Below are 19,448 nucleotides of genomic sequence, written 5' to 3'. Positions count from 1 at the left end.
AGGGAAAGGGAAAGAAAAAAAATAATAATGTTATACTGAAATTAAAAAAAAAGAAAATATCCTACTAACACAAAGTTACAAAAATTAGAAGTGCCAACATTCTCAGATGAGAAGAAACCAGTGCAAGAATTCTAGCACTATGAAAAATATGAATGCAGTGACATCACCGTAGAATTGCAGTATCCCTCCACCAATGGTCCTTAACCAAAATGTAAATGCAGAAATCACATAAAGAATTCAAAGCATGGATTTCAAGGAAGCTCAGTGAGATCCAAGACAAGCTGAAAATGAATACAAAGAACTTCTAAAGCAATCCAGGAAATAAAGAAAGAGATAAACATCTTGAAAGAAAGCAATCAGAACTTCTGGATTTGAAAAATCTAACTTAAGGAATTTTAAAAATATAATTGAAATCTTTATCAATAGACTGTACCAAGCAGAAGAAATAATTTCAGAGCTTAAAGACCAGTATTTTGAAATAACATAGCCAGATAAAAATAAAGAAGAAAAGAATTTTAAGAAATAAGCAATGTTTTTGAGCAATATTAGATGATGTAAAGTGAAGAAACCTACAAATTACTGGCATCCCTGAGGAAGAAGTGGACAATGTAGGTAACTTGGAAAACAATATTTGAGGTAATAATTCAATAAATGTTCTCTGATCTTGCTAGAGAGACAGATATCCAGATTCAAAAAATCCAGAGAACATCTGAGAGATATCATACAAAATGAGTATCACCAAAGCATATGGTCACAAGACTGTCCAAGGTTAACACACACACACACACACATACACACACACACACCCCCCCCCCAAAAAAAAAAAAACAAAAAAAACTTAAAGGCAACTAGAGAAAAACGTCAGATCACATACAAATGAACCCCATCAGGCTAACAGTGAACTTCTCAGCAGAAACCTTACAAGCTAACAGAAATTGGAGGCCAATTTTTAATATTCCTAAAAACAAGAAATTCCAACCAGGAATTTTATATCCCACCAAAGTATGTTTCATAGGCAAAGGAGAAACAAACGATTTTACAGACAAGCAAGCCCTGAAAAACTTTGTTACCAGTAGGCCAGCCTTACAAGAGATTATTGAGGAAGTTCTAAACATAGAAATCATAGCAGCTACCAGGAAAACAAACTTAAATACATAGCCCAAAGACCCTATAAAGCAACCACAAAATAGGAAACACAAAGCAAACAGCTAACAACTTCATGATAGGATTAAAACCTCAGATATCAATATTAACCTTGAATTTAAATGGACTGAAGGTCCAATTTAAAAGATATGGAGTAACAAGATGCATAAAAAAACCCTATCAGGCTGCTGTCTTCAACAGACCCAACATACATGCATAAACATCCATAGACTCAATGTAAATATCTAGAGAAAGATCTACAGTGGAAACAGAACACAAGAAGAGGGGTTGCTATTCTTGTATCAGATAAAACAGAGTTTAAAGCAATAACAACAACAAAAAAAGGGTATTACATAATGGTTAAGTGTTCAATTCAACAAGAAGACTTAACTATACACATATATATGCACCCAGTATTGGACTGTTTTCTTCGTATAAAACAAGTTTTTCTTGGTCTACAAAAAGACTTAGAAAGCCATACAATAATACGGGGGGATATCAACATCCCACTGACAGCATTAGACAGATTATCAAGACAGAAAACTAACAAAGAAATTCTGGACTCGAATTTGACACTTAACCAGTTGGACCTAATAAACATGCACAGAATACTCTACCCAAATATACATGTATATACAGAATATATAAAGCATAGTCTCAATAAATTAAAAAAAATGAAATCATACAAACTATTGAAAAAATAAATAAGATTGACAGGCTACTAGCTAGATTAACAGGAGATGATTCAAATAAGCACAGTCACAATAGACAAAGGTGGCATTGCAACTGATCCCACAGGAATTCAAAAGATCCTCAGAAAATATAAACACCTCTGTGCACACAAAATAGAAAATTTAGAGGAAATTGAGAAATTGCTGGAAGCACACAATCGCCCAAGATTGAATCAGAAAGAGATTGAAACCGTGAACAGATCAATGCTGAGTTTTGAGATTGTATCAGTAATTTTAAAAACTACCAAACAAACAAACAAACCAAAAACAAAACCCAGACCAGATGGATTCAGAGCCAAATTGTACCAGACATATAAAAAAGAGATGTTACCAATGCTACTGAAACTATTAAAAAAAAATTCTAGTAGTAGGAACTCCTCTCTAACCCCTTCTATGAGGCCAGCATCATCCTGATACCAAAACCTGGCAAAGACACAACAAAAAATGAAAATTATAGGCCAATATCTCTGATTAACAAAGACACAAAAATTGTCAAAAAAAATACTAGGAAACTGAATCCAACAGCACTTCAAAAAATAATTGACTGTGAAGACTGTGATCAAGTAGGTTTCATTCTTGGGATGCAAGGTTGGTGCAGCATATGCAAATCAATAAATGTGATTCACTGCATAAACCGAAGTAAATTTAAAAAAACATGTGATCATCTCAATAGACACAGAAATGGCTTTTGATAAAATCCAGCATCTCTTCTTGATAAAAACTTTCATATATTAGTCACTGAAAGAACACACCTTAAAGTAATGAGTCATCTATGACAAACCCACAGCCAACATCATACTAAACAGGCAAAAACTAGAAGCATTCTTTTGAAAACTAGAATAAGACAAGGATGCCCATCTTCAGCACTCCTATTCAACACAGTACTGGAAGTGCTAGACAGAGAAATCAGGAAAGATAAAGAATTAAAAGTATCTAATTAGGAAAAGAAGATGATAACCTATGTCTATTCATGGCCAGTAGGATTCAATATGTAGAAAAGCCTAAAGAACATTGAAAGGCACCTGGAACACAAAAGATTTAGCAAAATTTCAGCATACAAAATCTATGTGCAAAAATCAGTAGAATTTCTATATATTAAAGCTGAATGCTGGATCAAGAATAGAATTTTATTTGCAATAGCCAAAAAAAAAAAAAAAAAAAAAAAAAAAAAAAAAAAAAAAGCTAGGAATACGTCTAACCAAGGCAGCAAGAGGTTTGTACAAGAAGAACTACAAAACACTGCTAAAAGAAATCATAGATGACACAAACAAATGAAAAAGTATCCTATGCTCACGGATTAGAAGAATAAATATAAAAATGGCCATACTATCCAAAGCAAAATACAGATTCAACACTCTTCCTATCAAACTACCAAAGTCATTTTTCCAGAATTTGAAAAAAAAAACTGTTCTAAAATTTATATGGAACCACAAAATAAACCAAATAGCCAAAGTAATCCTAAGCAAAAAGAACAAAGCTGGAGGCATCACATTATCTGATTTCAAACTGTACTATAAGGTTACAGTAACGAAAAGAGCATGGGACTGATGCAAAAGCAAACACATAGACCAATGGAACAGAAATAGAGAACCCAGAAATAAAGTTGCACACCTACAGCCATCTAATATTTGGCAAAGTTGACAAAATTAAGCAGTGGGGAAAGGACTTTCTATTCAATAAATTGTGCTGGGACAGTTGACTAGCCACATGTAGAAGAATGAAACTGGACCCCTACCTATCACCATATACAAAAATTAACCTAAGATGAATTAAAGATTTAAATGTAAGACCAATAACTGTAAGAATTCTAGAAGGAACCATATGAAACACCATTCTGGACATTAGCCTTGGCAAAGAATTTATGACTAAATCCTTAAAAGCAATTGCAACAAAAACAAAAATTGACAAATGGGACCTAATTAAACTAAAGAGCTTCTGCAAAGCAAAATAAGCTATCAACCAGGCAAACAGACAACCTACAGAATTGGAGAAAATATTCCCAAAGTATACATTCAGCAAAGGTCTACTATCTAGACTGCAGAGAACGTAAACAAACAACAAGCAAAAAACAAAAGCCTCCATTCAAAAGTGGGCAAAAAATATAAACAGACACTTCTCAAAACAAGACATACAAGGGGCCAACAAACACATAAAAAAAATTCCTCATCATTCTTCACCAGATAAATGCAAATCAAAACCACAATGACAATCTATCTCACACCAATCAGAATAGCTATTATTAAAAAGCCAAAAAACAACAGATGCTGACAAAGTTGTGGAGAAAAGAGAATTTTTATACACTGTTGGTGGGAATGTAAATTAATTCAGCCTTTGTGGAGAGCATTTTGAAGATTTCTCAAAGAACACAAAACAGAATTACCATTTAACCCAGAAACTCTCATTACTGGGTATTATCTCCAAAAGAAAACAAATTGTTCTATGAAAAAGACACATGCACTTGCATGTTGACACAGCACTGTTCACAATAGCAAAGACATGGAGTCAACCTAGGTGACCATCAATGGTGGATTGGATTTCTTATATATAGCACACATATACCATAGGATATACGCAGTCTTTAAAAAAACAAACTATGTTATTTGCAGCAACATGGGCGCAGCTGGAGGCCATTATCCTAAGCAAATTAACACAGGAACAGAAAGCCAAATATCACGTGTTCTCCCTTATAAGTGGAAGCTAAACATTGGGTACTCATGGAAATAAAGACGGCAACAATAGACACTGAAGACTGTTAGAAGGGAGAGAGGGGAGAAAGGGTTGAACAACTATGAATATGATGAGATTATTCATACCCCAAACCTCAGCATCACGCAATATACCCAGGTAACAAATCTGCACATGTACCCTCTGAATCAAAAATAATAGTTGAAATTTAAAAAACTAAAAAATAACAATAAGAAAATGAAGAACTCAATTAAAAAACTGGCAAAAGATCTGTATAGACTATCAAGGAAAATATGAATATGTCAGATAAGCATATAATTAGAGGCTCAGCACAGTCAGACATTAAAGAAATGCAAATTTAAAATGCAAAGAGATACCATTCTATTTGAGTGATTAAAAGAAAAAACTAAAATACCAAGTGCTGGTAAGTATTCCAAACATCTAGAATCTTCGATTGCTGCTGCTGCTAACACAGAATGGCACAGGGAATTTAGATAACAGTTTGTCGACTTCCTATAAAGCTAAACATACACTTGAAAAACAAAAACAGAAAAAAACCCAGCAATTCCAGTCCTGCACATTTATGCAAAATATTTGAAAACGTATGTTATCATAGAAATTTATATGTGCAAGTTAAACAGCATTATTAATAATCACCAAAAGGTAGAAATGACCCTTACTGTCTTTCAGCTGGTAAAAGAATGAACTGTGTCATAGCCATACACTGAAATACTACTCAGCGATAAAAAGAAGCATATTGATTCTTAGAGCAACTTGGATGAATCTCAAATGAATTTTGTTAAATGAAAGAAGCCATAATCAACAGTCTACATCGTGTATGGTTCCTATTATATAACATTCTGGAAATGGCAAGCTTATAGGGGTGAAAAACGTATCGGTGATTGCCAGGAGCTGGGAATTCAGGTAATGTTGACTAGCAGAGCAGCACAAAGAAATTTTGAGAGTAATGAAAGTGTTCTCTATATGAAAATGGTGATGGATACATGATTGTATGCATTTGTCAAAACTGGTAGAACTATAGAACATGAGTGAATTTTATTGTATGTAAATATAAAAAACAGCAATGAGTGTTGTCAACTGTTGAGAAATTATACTTTTTATAAAATATCTTTTGCCTCCTTTATTCAATTCAGAATTATTTTATCCAGAAAAATATTCTAATCAAATTAAATAGTATTGGATCCAAATAATACATGCTTCTTTGTGGACTCACTGCTTGAAATATTTTTAATACAAAGTTATCCAATTCAAAACATAATTTTGAAAATAACGTGTGGAAATATTTAAAAACATAAGAATATCATTTATTTACAGAAACTATAGGACAAACTATAATACAAAGGTTTTCTAAGACATTTAGCCTCATACATTTTCTACCTTCACAAAGCTAGAAAAATGACATAATGATTTTTGTTTAGGTGCATGGTATTAAGAGAAGAGCAGAACAGGAAAGAAGAATTTGGTTATTTTTGGAGAAAGAAACTGTCCATATAATCTTCACTATTTTCTTAACTTTGGGTTGCAACTACTAGTTAATTTCAAATAATTTTATAAATGATTAGTATAATTTGTTTTCACACTTAGGTCTCCAGAAAAGAAAAAAAAAATTCTCTTTTTCTTCTCTCTGAACATGTGTGCTTGCTGAGTGATAATGGCAATTCAAGTTTTTGTGCATAATTTTAAAAACTAAAAATAGAGATTCAATTTGTTATAGAGTCCAGTGACTGTCATTACCCTATCATGCTTAGTACCAAAGAATAGGATGTAAAATAAGTTATAGTAAGACTAATAGCTCCCCATTAGATAACCATTTATCTTTCTTTATTTAGAGCTCACTTAAAATAAGCGTGTCCCTAGGAGATTAACGTTTAAAATGTTCTATATTTTTTGCACAATTATATTTGAGAAATAGTTGGGAATATAGAGTTTTATATATTTCAGATAATATTAAACCATAATTGCAGGCATGAAAATATGTGAACACACATATAACTTTACTTTCAAACAAAATTTAATTTCCTGGTCATCAGAAAAGCAATTTATCTGGTAGCCTGAAATTTCACAAAAAATAATACATCATAGTTTCAACATCGAGCTTCTAGCCTATTTGTGATGAGGAAATTGATGCAAAGTCATTTTCACTGGAAAATGATATAATTTATAATTATTCCTTTTTAACAATTTTCGTGAGATACAGTTTATACCTTAAAATTCACCCATTTAACATGAGAAATTCAGTGGTTTTTAGCATATTCACAGCATTGTGCAACCATCTCAATTCTGGGACATCTTTATCACTTCAGAAAGAAACTATTAGCAGCCACTGCCCATTTCCCGTCAAATTCCAGAGCCTAAGCAATCTCTAATCTACTTTCTGTCTCAGTAGATTTGCCTATACTGTACATATAATAGAAATGCAATCCTGTATTCGGACAGTTTGGTAAGTGATCTGTTGTATTTAGCATAATGCTTTCGAATTTCATTCACGTTGTAGTATGTATCAGTACTTCAGTTCTTATTACCTAAGATTATCTAAGGATATGCTACTTTTTATTTATCCATTCATCAGATCATGGACATTTGGGTTGTTTTTATCTTTTGGCTATCATGAACAATGCTTTTATTAACATTTATGTAAAAGTTTGTGTGCTGGGTCTTACGCCAACTCTGTTTACCGTTTGAGGAACTGCCAAATTGTTTTCCAAATTGGGTGCACTATTTTACATAAACATCAGAAATGCATGAATGTTCCCATTTCTTTACGCAATTACCAACATTCGTTATTATTTGTCTTTTTTATTACAGCAATCTTAGGAGTAAGAAGTGCTATCTCATTGTGATTCAGATTTGCATATCCCTAACTGCTAATGAAGTTAAATATTTTTTGATTAACTTACTAGTAATTTGTTTATATTCTTTGGAAAAATATGTCTATTTGTATTTTTTACCCATTTAAAAATTATATCTTTTGCATTACTATTGTTGGATTTTACAAGATCTTTTTATGGTCTAAATATAAGACTCATATACAATTTACAAATATTTTCTCACATTCTGTGATTTGTCTTTTCACTTTCTTGATGATATCCTTTGACGTACAAAAGTTTTGAAGTTGATGAGGTATAATGTATTTTTTTGTTGTTGCTTGTACTTTTAGTGTCAGATCTAAGAAAACTTTGCTTAATGCAAAGTCATAAAGGTTTGCTCCTGTGATTTCTAATAGTTTTATAGTTTCTGTTCTCATATTAAGGTCAATGATCCATTTGGAGTGGTTATTTCTATGCATTTTGTAAGGAAGGTATCTAAAAATTATCCTTTTGCGTGTGGATATCCAGCAATCCCAATGCCACTTGTGGAAAGACTATTTATTATTTATTGACTTTAATTGGCTGAAAATCAATTGTCCATTGATTGCTATTGGTTTGCGGAAAGTTTTAAAATGGAAAAGGCTTAGTTATCCAACTTTGTTCTTATTTTTCACAATTATTTTGGCTAATCTAGTTCTCTTAAATTCCCATGGTTTTAGGATTAGCGTCTTTTTTTTTTTTTTTTTTTTTTTTTTTTGGAGACGGAATTTCCCTCTTGTTGCCCAGGCTGGAGTGCAATGGCACGATCTCCGGCTCACTGCAACCTCTGCCTCCTGGGTTCAAGCAATTCTCCTGCCTCAGCCTCCCGAGCAGCTGGCATTACAGGCATGTGCCACTACACCCGGCTAATTTTGTATTTTTAGTAGAGACGGGGTTTCTCCATGTTGGTCAGGGTGGTCTCAAACTCCCAACCTCAGGTGATCCGCCCGCCTCGGCCTCCCAAAGTGCTGGGATTACAGGCGTGAGCCCCCACGCCCAGCTCCGGATTAGCGTCTTATTTCTGCAAAATTCAAGTTGAATTGTGTCGAATCTGAAGATCACTTTGTGAAGGATTGCATCTTATAATATTGCCTTACAAATTAAGGACATGGGATGTCTTTTCACTTATTTAGATTGTTAATTTCTTTCACCAATAGTTTAGAATTTTTAGAGGATAAGAAGGACTTTTGTTAAATTTATTTCTAAGCATTTTATTTCATTTTATTATACTGTGAATGAGATTCTCTTAATTTTTTAAGAAATGTTTAACGCTAGAATATAGAAATACACTCAATTTTTAATATATTGCTCTTATACCTTGAAGCACTGCTGAAATATTAGTTTTAACAAGTTTTTAATAGATTTCTTAAGTTTTTCTGTATAAGAAACTCATATCATCTTCAAATAGAGATAATTCTACTTCTTTCTTTGCAATCTGGATGTTTTAGTATCTTTTATTTATTTATTTATTTTTTTGCCTAGTTACTTGTGGTAAAACCTCCAGTACAATGTTTAATGTTTAATAGAAGTGGTAAGTATGGACATCCTATGTCTTGTTTCTGATCTTATGGGAAAAGCATTGAGTATTTCACCATTAAATGTTTTGTAATTTCTCTTGTTGTTTCTTCTTTAACCAATTTATTACTTAGGAAGATCTTGTTTAATTTCTAAATATTTGTTAATTTTCCAAATTTCTTTTGTTATTCATTTCTAATTTTCTTTGGTTTTGATCAAAAGACATATTCTGGATGAGTTCAATCTTTTCAAATTATTGAGGCTTCTTTTATAGCCTACCATATAGTCTATCCTGGAAAATCATGCCTGTGCAGTTTCATAGTATATGTATTCTGCTCTTGTAGTTGGATACATGTCTGCTAGGTCTAGTTGGGCTAGAGTGCTGTTTGAGTCTTCTTTTTATTGATCTACTGCCTAGTTGTTCTATTATTGAAAAAGAAATATAGAAATATCTAACTATTATTGAAGTGTCTATTTCTCTCTTCAATTCTGTCAAATTTGCTCCATGAATTTGGTGGCACTGGAGTTAGGTGCATATATGTTTGTAGTTATTATGTCTTTCTGATAGTTTGACCATTTTTTCATGATAAAATCTTCCTCTTTATTTCTGGTAACATATTTTAAAGTCTTTTATTGCCGGATATTAGTGTAGTCACTTCAGCTTTCTCATGATTCTTGCTTACATAGTATAATGATTTTCCGTAATTTTACATTCAATGCATTGAGTCTGGGTTGTGCATACTGTAGGCATATATTCACATCTTATTTTGTATTCTGACACTGTTCGCCTTATTTTATGTTGTTTAATCCATTTACTTTGTTATTAATATCATGAACTGATATCCGCCATTTTTCTTTTTATTTTCTATGTGTTTCATGATTTCCCCGTTTCTCCTTGCAGCTTTCTTTTGCATTAGGTGAATACATTCTAGTGTAATATTTTAATGCTTTTTATGATATTTTTCACTATACATGTGCGGGTATGTATATGTGTGTGTATGTGTGTATGAGTGTTATTCTCTTAGTGTCTAGTGCTTGAATCTTAATTTATCATAGTTGCTTTTGACTTAATGTAAGTTAATTCCATGGGACATAGAGATATTACTCCTATGTACCTATATTTACTATTTACTTTTCTGTAACATATATATGTAAAAAATTCAATAACTACATTGCCATAATTATTAATTTATGTATTTTTAATGAAGCTGATAAAAGGGGAGTAGTATATAATTATAAATTATATTTTATTAACCTTCCTATTTTACAATTTTGTTCTTTTATTTCTTTTCCTGTGAGTTCTAGTTATAGTCTGGTATCATTTCCTTACTCCAATACTTTGCTTCTACCTATCTTTGTGCTAATATTGTAATTATGTATTATTATTGTATATGAATTTCTATATGTTATAGACTGAACAACAAAATTATATATAATTGTGCATATATAATTATATATGTATATATCTTATCTTATACAATTGTTTATATATAGATGCATATGTCTTGTCTTATACAAGGGTTTTTCAAATTCATTAATAGGAGAAAAAAGAAAAACATAAAATTATACTGTCTTTTACATTTACCTACATAATTTCTTTTACTGCCAATATTGTGTTTTTTAATGTGATTTCAAATTACTATCTTGAGTCTCTGACTTTCAGCCTGAAGAATTTCCTTTAGTATTTTATGTAACATGGATATGCTAGCAATAAATTTTCTCAATACTTGTTTGTCTAGGAAGGTTTGTATTTCACTTTCATTTCTGATAAATATTTTGCTGGATAAAAAATTATTTCTTACCCTTTTTTTTTCTTACAACTCTTTATTATTTCACTGCCTTCTTGCCTTCTGGTATCCACTGAAAGTCTTTTTTTTCCCTCCAAAATTTTCTCATTTTCTTTATCTTTCAGTATTTTTACTGAAATGTGTCTGTGTGGATCTCTGTGTTTATCAGACTTCATTAAATTTATTGTGTATATATGGCTTTTATCAAATTGAGAAATTTAATAACATTATTTCTTCTAGTGTTATTTCCACTTCTTTTTCTTCTTTCCTTCTGATACCCACTTTCCTCATAATTGTTCTTTATTTCTTTTTTACTTCAATGAAGTAAATAGATTAAACAACAAAAAACAAGGCAAACATTGTCAGATAGAATAAAAAATAAGATCTGAGTATATGCCTTTTTCTTTGTTCTTTTTTCTCTCTTTTTCTTTAGAAAAATTCAAGTGTTCTGATTCATTCTTCTATTGGTTCAAATGCACTGTTGAATCACTCTAGTCAATTTTACATATTGATTATTGTACTTTTCAATTCCAGAGTTTCCATTTGGTATTTTTATGCTTTTTATTTCATTATTGATACTCTGTATTTGATAAAATATTGGCATTTTACCTTCCTTTACTTATTTAAGCAGAGTTTCTTTTAAATCTTTGAATATAATTATAATGGCTTCTTTGTAGTTATTATCTGTTAAATCTGACAACAGAGCCCTCTCACAGTTAGTTTTTGTTGCTTGCTTTTTTTCATGTAGAGCTCACAGTGTAACTCATAATTTTGTCACAGAATACCTCATAATTTTATCAAAAACTAGACATTTTAGATTATATATTGCATCAATTGTGAATACTGATACCCCTACCCTCTCTGGGACTTGATTTTGTTGTTGTTTATTTGCTTGTTTTGTTACTTGGCTAGAATATTTGGCGAAGTCTATATCCCACTGAATGTGTTACCTCTGATGTCATGCATCAGAGGGTACGGCCTTAAATATGGACATACACTGAGATGTCAGTAATTTTAGCTAAGGTTTCTTTGACAGTCTCTTTCCCTGATTTTTCAGCTAAACTGCTTGCTTCATTTGGTATCCATTCTCAGCCAGTTAGGCTCCACTCATTACTGGCTGATTGCTTGATTGTTTCTGGCAATGTCCTAAGGCATAAATTGCTCAGCAGTCTGATACAATTAAATTTGAGCCCCCTTGCAGGGGTAGTCTTTAAGGCAACATTTGGATGTTGGTTCTGACCCAAGCGGGCTTTTTCTCTGCACTTTTTCCTGGTTGTCTCTGCTAAACTTACAGCTAATCTACAGTCTTTTAAATTTTAATGTAATTTTTATTTTTTTGCTCTCATGGAGCTATCAGCTTCTTCTTATTGCCTTACCAGCAAAATCTCCACCGTTTTTTGACAACTCCCTTAGCTTGAACTTCCCCCATACTTTGCTCCAAATGAAGTCTCTTCTCTTGAGGACAGCTTTGGAGCTCTCTGTATTTATCATCCCCTGGGCAAAATATGTGTGCCACTGCTCCCACGATAAAAACGAGGACAGTAGCCTGCTTCTTTTAGATGTATACCCCTGCTTTTTAGCAGACAGGTGAAGTATCCTCTGGTCTTCTTAACATGCCTAACCCAGCATGGGATTTCTACCCTATAAATGAACTGGAGTATGGGCAACTAGGCACAGTGTTCTTAACTACTATTGCCTATAATAGAGCTTCTGCAACACAGACCTGTTGTTAGAAATTAGAAATCCTGAAGGCCTGTGCCTCAGTGGAAGATATCTTAACCCTAGACTTGGAGTTGGAGGGAAAAGGAGTTCTGCATTTTTGAATGACCCTGGAAGGGATGAAGCTTTTGTCACACTAAATTGTGCGGAGAGATATGGATTATGATTCAAATGCCACAGGCTCTCACTATTCTTGCAGAATATTAGTAGATTTTCTAGAATAAGTGCTTCTCCATTTGCTGTTTGCTCTTAGGACAATCTCTTAGGTTGCTTCCAACTTTTGGCTGCTGTGAATAATGCAGCTATGAATATGGGTACTGATATCTGTTTGAATCTCTATTTCAACTACTTTTGAGTATATACCCAGAGTAGAATGGTTGGGTCATATGGTAATTTTATGTTTAATTTTTTTTTTTTTTTATGAATCACCATACCATTTTCCTTAGTAGCTACACCATTTTACATTCCCATCAGCAATGTATTAGCATTTTAATTATTTCACATTATTGTTCTTTCTTTCTTTCTTTCATCTCTTGAGACTTATTCACTATCACAAGAATAGCATGGGAAAAACCCACCCTCATGATTCAATTACCCCTCACTGGTTCCCTCCCACAACACGTGGAGATTATGGGAGCTTCAATTCAAGATGAAATTTGAGTGGGGACACAGGCAAACCACACCATTCTGCCCCTGGCAACTCCCAGATCTCATGTCCTCACATTTCAAAACAAATCATGCCTTCCCAACAGTTCCCCAAAGTCTTAATTCAGCAATAACTCAAAAGTTCACAGTCCAAAGTCTCATCTGAGACAAGGCAGCTCCCTTCCACCTATGAGCCTGTAAAATCAAAAGCAAGTTAGTTACTTCCTAGATACAGTGGAGGTACAGGCATTGGGTAAATATGCCCATTCCAAATGGGAGAAATTGGCCAAAACGAAGAGACTACAGGCCTCATGAAAATGTGAAATCCAGCGAGGTGGTCAAATATTAAAGCTCCAAAATGATCACCTTTGACTGCATGTTTCACATCCAGGTCACACTGATGCAAGAGGTGGGTTCTCGTGGTCTTGGGCAGCTCTGCCCCTGTGGCTTTGCAGAGTACAGCCTCACTCCTGGCTGCTTTCACAGGCTGGCATTGAGTGTCTGTGGCTTTTTCAGGTGCATGGTGCAAGCTGTCATTGGATCTACCATTCTGGGGTCTGGAGGATGGTGGCTCTTTTCTCATCACTCCACTAGGCAGTGCCTCAGTGGGGATTCTGTGTGGGGACTCCCACCCCACATTTCCCTTCTGCACTGCCCTAGCAGAGGTTCTCCATGAGGATTCTGCCCCTGCAGCACAACTCTGCCTGGACACCCGGAATTTCCATACATCCTCCAAAATTTAGGTGGAGATTCCCAATTCCTGACTTCTGTGCACCCACAGGCCCAATACCACATGTAAGACACCAATGTATGGGGCTTGAACCCTCTGAAGCAACGGCTTGAGGTGTACATTGGCCCCCTTTAGCCATGGCTGTGATGCAGGGCACCAAGTCCCAAGACTGCACAAAGCAGCAAAACCCTGGGCCTGGCCCACAAAACAATTTTTTCCTCCTAGACACCCCCAGCTTGTGACTGTAGGTGCTGCCATGAGGACCTCTGACATGTCCTGGAGAAATTTTTCCTATTGTTTTGGTGATTAATATTTGGCTTCTCAATACTTATGAAATTTTCTCCAGCCAGCTTTGAATTTTTCCTCAGAAAATGGGTTTTTCTTTTCTATTACATCACCAGGCTGCAAATTTTCCAAACTTTTATCCTCTGCTCCCATTTTAAACATAAGTTCCAACTTCAAACCATTTCTTTGTGAATGAATAAAACTGAATGCATTTAAGAGCACCCAAGTTACCTCTTGAATGCTTTACTGTTTAGAAATTTATTCTGCCAGATACCCTAAATCATCTCTCTCATGTTCAAAGTTCCACAGATATCTAGGGCAGGGGAAAAATGCTACCAGTCTGTTTGCTAAAGCATAGCAATAATCACCTTTGCTCCAGTTCTCAATAACTTCCTCATCTCCTTCTGGGACCACCTCAGCCTGAACTTTTTGGTCAACACCATTCAACAGGTCTCTAGGAATGTCCAAACTTTCCCACATCTTCCTGTCTTCTGAGCCCTACAAACTGTTCCAATCTCTGCCTGTTACCCAGTTCCAAAGTCACTTCCACATTTTCGGGTATCTTAATATAATAACAGTGCCCTAATCCTGGTACCAATTTACTGTATTAGTCCATTTTCTTACTGCTATGAAGAAATACCCAAAACTGGGTAATTTAAAAAGAAAAAGAAGTTTAATGAACTCACAGTTCCACATGGCTGGGAAGGCCTCACAATCATGGCAGAAGAAAAAAGGCATGCCTTACATGGCGGCAGGCAAGAGAGCATGTGCAGGGGAACTGCCCTTTAGAAAACCATCAGATCTCTTGAGACTTATTTACTACCATAAAAACAGCACAAGAAAAACCTGCCACCATGATGTAATTATCTCCACTGGGTCCCTCCCACAACACATGGGGATTATGGGAGCTACAATTCAAGATGAGACTTGGGTGTGGACGCAGCCAAGCCATATCAGAGCACATAAGATGTTTTGATACAGGCATGCAAAGTGTAATAATCACATCATGAAATATGGGTTATCCATCCCCTCAAGCATTTATCCTTCATGTTATAAACAATCTAATTATATTCTTTTAGTTATTTTTTAATGTACAGTTAAATTATTATTGACTATAGTCATTCTGTTTTACTATCAAATATTAGGCATTATCCATTTACTCTAACTACTTTTTGGAATGATTAACCATCCCTGCCACCCACTCACTTTCTCTGCTATGCCTCCCAGCTTGTGGTAATCATATCCTACACTCTATCTCCATGAGTTCAATTGTTTTAATTTTTAGATCCCACAAATAATTGAGAACATGCAATGCTGATCTTATTGTGCTTGGCTTATTTCACTTAATATGATAACCTCCAGTTCTATCCATGTTGTTGCAAATGACTGAATCTCATTTTTTATGTGAATGAATAGTACTACATTGTGTATAAATTTTATATTTTCTTTATCCATTTATCTGTTGAGGAACACCTAGGTTGTTTCCAAATCTTGTCTATTGTGAACAGAGTTGTCAAAAAAAGGGGTGGAGATATCCAATTTCTGTACTTTGGGGTATATACCAAGCAGTAGAATTTTTGAATCATATAGTAGCTCTATTTTTAGTTTTGTGAGGACTCTCCAAACTGTTCTCTATAGTGGTTGTACTAATTTACATTCCCACAAATAGTGTATGTGGGTTCCCTTTTCTCCACACCCTCTCCAGTTTTTGTTATTGCCTGTCTTTTAGATAAAAGCCATTTTAACTGGGGCGAGATGATATCTCATTGTAGTTTTTATGTGCATTTATCTGATAATCAATGATATTGTGCACCCTTTCATATGTCTGCTTGCCATTTGTGTGTCATCTTTTGAGAAATGTATATTCACATTTTGTGTCCATTTTTTGATTAAATTATTAGTGTTTCTTTTTTTTTTAATACAGTTGTTCGAGCTGAGCTCCTTAAATGTTCTGGTTGTTAAAACCTTGTCTGGGGGGTAATTTGCAAACATTTTCTTCCATTCTGTGGGTTGTCTCTTCACTTTGTTGATTGTTTTATTTGCTGTGCGAAGCTTCTTAACTGGATACGATTCCATTTGTACATTTTTGCTTTGGTTGCCTCTTCTTGTGGGGTATTACAGAAAACTTTGCCCGGATAGATGTTGAGCATTTTTCAAATGTTTCCTTTTAATATTTTTCTTTTAATGGTTTCACAGTTTGAGGTCTTAGATTTAAGTCTTTAATCCATTTAGATTTAATTTTTGTATATGGTGAGAGATAGGGATCTAGTCTCGTTCTTCTGCATGTGAATATCCAGTTTCCCCAGCACTATTTATTGAAGAGACTGCCTTTTCCCCAGTGTATGTTCTCAGCATTTTTGGAGAAAATGAGTTCACTGTACGTGTTTGGATTTGTTTGTAGGTTCTCGATTCTGTTCCTTTGGTCTATGTGTCTGTTTTTATGTCAGGTTTATGCTATTTGGTTACTATAGCTCTGTAACGTAATTTGAAGCCAGGTAATATAATTCCTCCAGTTTCGTTCTTTTTGCCTAAGACAACTTTGGCTATTCTGGGTCTTTTGTGGTCCCATATGAATTTTAGGATTGTTTTTTCTATTGCTATAAAGAATGCCATTGGTATTTTGATAGGGATCACATTAAATCTGTAGTGGCTTTGTGTAATATGGACATTTAAAAAATATTAATTTTTCTACTTCATGACCATGGAATATTTTACCTTTTTTGGTGTTCTCTGAAATTTTTTTCATCAGTGTTTTATAGTTTTTTATTAGAGCAATCTTTTACTTCTTTGGTTATGTCAATTCTTAGGTATTTAGTTTTATGTGTGGCCATTATTAATTGGACTACTTTTTAATTTCTATTTCAGTTTATTCACTGTTGGGATATAAAAATGCTACTGATTATTGTATTTTTATTTCGTATCGTGCAAGTTTACTAATTTTTTTTTTTACCAGTTCTAATGGTTTTTTTGCACTCTTTAGTTTTTTCCCAATATGGAATTATGTCATCAGCAAAAAAAGATAATTTGACTTCTTCCTTTCCAATTTAAATGTACTTTATGTATTTCTCTTGTCTGATTGCTCTAGCTAGGAATTCCAGTATTATATTGAATAACAGTGGTGAAAATGGGCATCCTTGTCATGTTGCAGATCTTAGAGGAAAGGCTTTTATTATTTTACTATTCAGTGTGATACTAGCTGTGGGTCTGTCATATATGGCTTTTATTATGTTGTAGTGTGTTCAGTTTTTCAGAGTTTTTCTCATTAAGGGGTATTGAATGTAATTATTTTGACTTCAATTGAAATAATCATAGTTTTTTTTTTCTTTCATTCTGTTGATATGATTGATTTGCTTATGCTGAACCACCCTTGTGTAATAGGAATAAAGACTTCTTGGTCATGATAAATAATCTTTTTAATGTATTGTTTAATTCAGTTTGCTAATTTTTTGCTAAGGTTTTTACATCAATATTCATCAGAGACATTGGGGCCTGTTGTTTTCTTTTACTTTAACGTGTCTTTGACTGGCTTTGGTATCATGCTAATATTAGATTCGTAGAATGAGTTTGGAAGTATTTTCTCATCCTCTATTTTTAGGAATAGTTTGAGCAGGCTTGGATTTAGTTCTTTAAATTTCTGGTACAATTCAGTAGTGAAGCCATCAGGTCTTGGGTTTTTATATCCTGGGAGAATTTTTATTACAGTTTTGATCTCATTTTTTGTTATTGGTTTGTTCAGGTTTTAGAGTTCTTCATGGTTTAATCTTGGTAGATGGCATGTGCCCAGAAGTTTATCCATTTCTTACAGATTTTCCAATTTTTTGGCATATAGTTGCTCACAGTCAAAATTTTCTCACTGATATATTTTTTGCAAAGGTCGTTTCAATCTCCCTTTGGCTTTTATTCACCTTATTCTTAAGATGTTGGTCACAGAGATGGGAAAACAGCAATGACTACTCTGGCTTCTTCCTGCTGACAGGTGGTACAGTTGGGGGAGGTTGGTCCCAGGAGAATATGAGTAAAACCGCTGCTTTGCAGCCATCTGCGTGTACTCACTGGTGTATGACAAAAACATTAATATTCTCACCCACAGTTCTAATACAGCACTTAAGTAAACAATAAACCATAGGTTGTTAGAAAGACAGATTGGGATAAACAGGAAAGAGCAAATTAAATATACCATCTTTGGTATAGTTGAATAACTTTCGAGTCAGTGTCTAAGTCCTGAGACTAGATCAGCTCAGTTAAACAGCTGTTTCCCACATGAGGAGGTGGCATTTCAGATTGGCTAGACCTCTCTATTTTATGAAGGCAAACTAATTTTAATAAGAGGCAGTTTTATAGAGACAGGAGAAAAACAAAGGTTAATGTCGGGTATAATTTATCCAGGTGTTAGATTTAAAGCATCTTTAGGTATAGAGGAGGACAGTAGTAACAATCTGACACATTTTTCTCTCTCCTGTATTACAAGCAATAAGCTTAAACTTACAGGTCCTCAGGAAAGAGGTAGTGACAATTTTATTGAGGCCAAGTCAAAAAAGAGAAATGAAACAAAACTTTGACAGCATTAGTATGGAGACTTGTAGCCTGGAAAGAATTTAGTATTCATTCCACGTTGCAGAAAATTATAAAAACTCAAAACAGGGGACTAGAATGTAATAAGAGGTGTACTATAGTTTTTTCTGAAATATAATTTTTCTCTCTCCAATTCTTGTTTTTACTAAAAACAAATCACAACAAGACTACTTTATTTGTAAAGTAAGTCTTAGTCTTACTATACTTGGCCTGAGTATTTGCATAAAGCCAGCAAGAATAATTATTTACCACACAGTCCCTTTTTAAATTCACGTTGCTGGAATTTTATTCCATAAGAAATCTCAGATTAAACTTTTTTAAAGCCTTTAAGTGTAGCCACAGATTTATCTATGCTTACAAATCACTGTATTAATTGGGTGAACTTCTCACCTCAAGGTGCCAAGATAATTTGGGCTTTTTGGGCCTGTCAGGAAGTGACATTCTTTACTTACCACATGGCAGGACCCCTAAACAGGGACTGTGTAGACAAGTTATGAGGTCAGTTTTCCCAAGGGACTTTTATTGGCTCTATAAGTCAACTTTGACTCCTTAAAAGAATCTAAAAATATGCCATTTCATTCAATGCCATGGTAAAATAACCAGTGTCTCCAATTTTTTCCTGTTACAAAAGAAAAAAGATTCTTATGAACTTATGCAAATAACTATACCTGTCATAAATTAAGTACACTTGGAAATGGTTTTCAAGTTCTGGAGAAATCAGGGAGAGAGAAATATGCTTCAGATTTTGCTCACAGGAGGGTACTTTACC

General features: G+C 34.0%; 1 protein-coding gene across 6 annotated transcripts in view; it reads right to left on the bottom strand.

The window, feature by feature from the left end:
* PCDH11X (protocadherin 11 X-linked) overlaps positions 1-19,448 on the bottom strand; it is an 837,711-nt gene that overhangs the window by 8,875 nt on the left and 809,388 nt on the right. The window lies entirely within an intron of this gene.

This window comes from Pongo abelii, chromosome X, assembly GCF_028885655.2.
Source record: "Pongo abelii isolate AG06213 chromosome X, NHGRI_mPonAbe1-v2.0_pri, whole genome shotgun sequence".
NCBI lineage: Eukaryota > Metazoa > Chordata > Mammalia > Primates > Hominidae > Pongo > Pongo abelii.
This window is presented reverse-complemented; position numbering and strand designations above follow the sequence as displayed.